Genomic DNA, 6,000 nt, shown 5'->3' on the forward strand with positions numbered 1-6,000 from the left:
GGTGCTCCTGCAAGCAATCTGGAACGGTTACTTAGGTACACACCAAATTATTGAAAAGCATTCGCATCCATATGCGATATATGGATATTGAAATTTGGGCACGACTCGAAATTCGATCAAAACAAAATACTTCCTTGAATTAAGTGGACGTAGTGTATTTTGCCTGCATTGTGATCCTAATCCATCCCATTCAAAATCGCAGTTAATTGATATTTAAACATGATTATGAAAGTGATGTCAAATGTTACAATGAACTTTGTTCATTTTCACAAGTGACAAAAAAGTTCCTGAAAACTGCTATTAGAACATTAAATTTATTTGGAGAAGCTATTCCTTAAAACACTCATGCTGACCTCGATGAATGGATCTAAATTTCTTCCTGTGGATCCTTTGTAAACTAATCCTAAAATTTCTCGTATAGCTTTCCAGAATCATACTTAGTTAAACCAGATGTTTGAAATTCAATTTTCATCTTCATTAAAAAAAAAAACTTAAAAGATTTTCACTATATAAGTCAGAGTTAAGCCTTCGCGGATATGCATCAATGAAACGGAATGTCGTCGTAATAAGTTGCAATTTTGACTAGTTATTTATCAAAGTTGCTTCTCAGATCTGTGAAAATTTCAGCGGTGCACAAAACTGCATGTCAAAGATATTGTATTTCAAAAGTGTTTATGATGATTTATGAAACTCGTGTAGAACTTTCAAAAATGAATAAAATTCAAACTCATCTCAAAAAGTTTCTAGGGGTGCCCCAACAGATTTGAAAATGGCATTTTTCTACATTTTCTATGCACTTTTACGCCCTACTAATATGGTCTCTGATCACGGCAAAAGTTTTTTTTTGTCGAACAGTGTTATTGTAAGGACGTGGCCGTTAAACCTTTAAAGGCTCAAAATCACATATTTTCCAAATTTTTAAAAGCACTTTTCTTCAGAAACGTCAACAAACCGACTAAAATAAGGATGTCTGATTGTCATGATTAAGAAAACGAACAATCATTTCTATTTACTTCGATTTGGTGAAAATTTTGGGAAAAAGTGCTTTTTCAGATTTGAGAAATTTGCTTTTCTCAATAATTAAAGCATACACACTTAATTTGGAATACCGTGTTCGGTAAATGTTTGACGAAAATAGAACAACTGTATACAGCTATACTGCACAGTTTACCTTTTGCACCAGGTATTGACAATTGGTGTACTGAGCATCAGTGAAACCGATTACCGAAGCTATCGAAATAGTTTTACTGTTTTATTTTCGTCAAAAAATGCTGAAAGGGCAATTCAGGATTGATTGTAAGTTCAAAGTTAGATTCTCAATAGCTTATAAACGTACCCATATGTACCCAGATAAAAATCTACCATTCATTGCATGGTAAATATTACAATTCCAAGGAACAATTCGAAGTCATAAATAATCAAGTATGTTGAATTATTGCTGGTTTATAACATTCTAAGCTGAACAAAATCAAATGGTGAATAATAAGCTGAAACGATGCTACTTGCATTGTAAAAAAGCCAAAATGCAACATTTGGCACTTATTTATTCATTTCATTTATTTAGTTTTGATGTTGAACTCATGAATAACACTGAATCAACAATTTGCGCGCCATAATACTCGATCTGCAGCTGCAGCTCTGCACCGTCGGTCACGCCCAACGCTCGCCAGCTCACGCTCCACCTGGTCCGCCCATCGTGCTCTCTGCGCTCCACACCTTCTTTTACCAAGCGGATGATTAGCAACCACCAACTTTGTAGGGTTGTTGTCCGGCATTCTTGACAACACCGTATCCGTTCAGATTTAGCCACTTTCAGGGTGTTGGGTTCACCGTAGAGTGCAGCGAGCTCGTGGTTCATCCTTCGCCGCCACACACCGTTCTCCGGCACGCCGCCGAAGATAGTTCTTGGCACGCGTCGCTCGATAACTCCGATTGCTTGCAGATCCTCCTCGAGCATCGTCCATGTCTCGTGTCCGTTGAGGACCACCGGTCTTATTAGCGTCTTGTACATGGCAGCGAAGTTTCTGCATCCTGCTCTTACCTTTTCGGCAACAAATCGAAAAGAGCAGGATATAGCAACTTTGACCATGTTCAGCCTGCTTCATTGAACAGGATTAATATCTTTCAATTTCCCATATATTTGAACTGGAATTCCCGTACAAACCTTCAACTCATTTGTGACAGCTCAGCTTTTAATTGATTGTCCTTAAACTTTCGCAGATTGTTCTTCTCATTCAAAGGCACGATTCTATAGGATGCCCAGTTGACATTTTTCGACATTTTTGTATTTGGGCCAGTCTAGTGTACCACTGTACTAGTGATGGCTAATCCCAACTAGTTCATGCAAATAGTGCGTGTACTCAATACACAACGCGACTGCTCCCGGGTTAACAACAATGTACCAAACGACATTTTGTTTTTAAAATCGACCAATCAGAAGTGGTATTTTCTGACAGGCTAATGATTTCATATTAGAGCATACAGATAACACGCTTTGTCTTAGTGTATTATTGGTAAGAAGCAAGTGCAAATTTGTCAACACAGGGTTTCGAACTACTTGGGCACCCGTGTCAGTTCCCGGCACCTCACAGCAAAACAAATCAAAATATCACTTGCCGCATATTTTTCAAACGCACTTCCGTAGGTAATTGTTTCCCGCAACATTTCCGCAACGAGATCCACAGCTGTACAAGTACTTAAAACAACTTTTACACGCGGACGGGTGCACTTCGTCAGCACAAAGATGGGTACCGAATAGATTTCCCATTTGATTTTGCTGGAAGTTCGGCACTGGTGCCGAGAATTGGTGCTGAACTAGGTGCAGTAAACTCGTTCAAAATCAACTTTCCGGCAGAAAATCTTCACAACAATAACTGTTAACAACAAGTTCACGCAATAAGGTATCTGATTCAAATGGAAGAAGTGGACAAAAACAGTCGTTTCGTTGTGAATTTAGGCATTGAAAAATTTTGTTTACATGTAGTGCCGAAAATGGGGCCAAAACCCTATCTTGAATTTAACTACATCAGAATCATAAATGCTGCATTCAAATTAAATTTTATTATTTTTTATGAGTATATTTTGTATGCAAAACGTTAAGATATTTGATAACAGTCAATGAGTTTAACATAAACTCAACTTCAAAGCAAATTTCGTTTTTTTTTCGCAGAAACAGGAAAATTAGTCTTGTTGACTAGTCCAGTTCTTATTTTGTTCAATCCGAAATCATATATTGTTCGTGCAGTTGAAAATCGGAATTTTCGACACGCGAAAATCGATTTTTCTCCTCAACCATGCGTCGGACGTACGTTGGGCAAAGTGCGCTGGATAGAGGGCCAGATCCGCTGCCCAGCGCACTACGTCCGACGTTAGGTTTCACGTATGGATTCAGAGGAAAATCGATTGTCGCGTGTGGGGAAAATTCGAGTTTCAACCACGATGACAATATATAAAATCCCAGCGTTGTCTGACTGTCTGTCCGTAACACTTTGAAATGTTTCATTGAAATGTTTCACCATAGCTATATTCTTATTCGATATAAGTTATTCGACTTTCCTGAAATATTAATAAGAAGAACATTCGGGAATGTTCTTGAAACATCAAAATCCTTAAAATTTCTAGAACTTACTAAAAGTACTGGAATGTTCTGGAGCACTCTTTTTTTAATGTTCCACAACTTCCCGAAAGTTTTTGGAAGAACCTTTTGCAGTAATTCTTCATTCAATTCTACAATTTCTAATGCGAAAATCGAACCAGTCACTCTCAACATGGTTTTGCCAAACACCCGCGAGTTACTGCTTCGGGAGTTACTGCTTCGGCTATATGAACCCCAAACATACATTCACGGTAGGTGAAATAAAATGAAAAAAAAAATCCCAGTTTCGGAGAAGCTTCTAGAAGTTTCTTTCCATTTCAGAAAAGGCATTCACGAGTCAAAGGTCCCGAGTAACAATTCCATTGCTGATTTGTTTTGTTTGATTTTTATTAGGATTTTATTACAGCAAACTCACAGTTTTTTTACTACTTTTATGAAAACCATTGATGAAATGTTTTATAATATACTTGAAGATATCCATAATGCCAGAGTAAACAAAACTCTCCGATATGCAAACCTTCTGGCACAGACAAACAGACGTAACATCTTGAACGATTTTCATGGAAATCCATCGCCCAGTTCACACTACCATCACCTGGTGGAAAAGTTGCACGAATCACTGTGTTGTGCCATATCGTCAACAGAAGGCGCTAGTGTGAAACGTCAAACGCATAGAAAAATGATGCGCGCGCCTCTGGTTGTGAAAGCCACAACTATGAAAATTTAAAATGATCGTTAAAAGCGTGGTCGATGGAAATTTCGCAAGTGTTACATCTGTTTGTCTGTGCTTCTGGCATTTATTATTACCACAATAAAATTGTTCAAAATCTCAACAGATGGCGGTCCGTTCGATTAGTTACGACATCTGTTGGTGGAAAAGCATAAATTACGACACTGCACAGTCGGAGTCAAAAAACGAACGCAATTCAGTTCCAGTCGCTAAGCAATCGACAGATACCTATTCCTAAGCAAAAAAACTCCGGGGGATCGAATGGTGAAAACCCCTTTCCAGAAAAACGTTGCCAAGTGTCTCATTTTGGTGATTTTCCCTTAAAGTTGTCAAAAATACTTGAACATATAAAACTTAAACCCAAAATAGGTGAGCGAAAACCTTAATATTTCAAAAAACTTCATGTACCAATGACAGACAACTTGGGTTAGCAAATGTTTTTCACTTTTGATCACAATTAGTGTCTCATTTTGTCCAATATCCCCTATAAAATGAGAATATTTGAGAAGTTCGGTTGATTTTGAACAAAAACCATGAAAAATCGTTCAAAAGTCATGCTACTGCATGGAGAAACGCCAAACGGGTCGTGTCTTGTCAATCACATTCAGAGATGGTATTCAATGTTGTCCAATATCCCCTATGCATAAAGAATATTTGAGAATTTCGGATGAATTTCAATAAAACCATGCAAACTCGTTCAAAAGTCATGCTACTTAATGGTAAAACCCCAAACGAATCGTGTTTTGTCCATCACATTCAGGGATGATGTCCCATTTTGTCCTATATCCCCTATAAATAAATAATATTTGAGCATTTCACATGAATTACAATAAAAAACCATGCAAAGTCGTTCAAAAGTCGTGATACTGAATGAAGAAGCCCCAAACAGATCGTCTCTTGTCCATCACATTTAATGATGTTGTCTCATTTTATCTAATATCCACTATAAATAAAGAACACTAGCTGTACCCGGCAAACTTTGTCTTGCCTACTGCGTTTTTGACGTTTTAAGTTTCTAGCCAAGACAAAATCCCCGGCCCCGATATGGAAAACCGGTTTTCAAAAACTATTAATGTTTCCATGTTTTATGCCTCCTTGGGTGAAAACTAACAGAACAAAACTAAGACGAACAAAATCGGACCTTCCGTTCGCAAGTTATGCGCGGTCCCACGTATGCCACTGCATTTATATACATATATACAGGGGATGGCCAAAATGTTTGGGATAGGCAACTTTTTTTCTCCCACAAAAAAATTCAACATGCTGTAACTTTTCTTAGAGTGCATCAAAAAATCTCAAATTTTGACTGTTTGTCAACCTGTTATATGTGCATCATTGGTACAAATTTGGGCTCGATTGATTAATTTTTCGCAAAGTTAGAATCATTCGGATAAAACACTATTATATAGACAACTAATTTTTGGACTGCCATATCTCGGAAACCAGTGAACCGAATTGAATGAATTTTTTAACGTTTATCAACAATATATTGATACTTAATACGACGTTATAAAATATAATATTTTCTTACGGCGAATTAAGTTATACGGGTTGAAATTTTTACCCATATAGAGGAAAGTAAGTCAAATTTACAAAACTACACAAAAATTACTAAATGTGTTCTTCCTTCAATTTAAATAGGCTCTAATATTTATGATTAGAGATAAGTTGAGAA

This window comes from Aedes albopictus, chromosome 3 (assembly GCF_035046485.1).
Source record: "Aedes albopictus strain Foshan chromosome 3, AalbF5, whole genome shotgun sequence".
Taxonomy (NCBI): domain Eukaryota; kingdom Metazoa; phylum Arthropoda; class Insecta; order Diptera; family Culicidae; genus Aedes; species Aedes albopictus.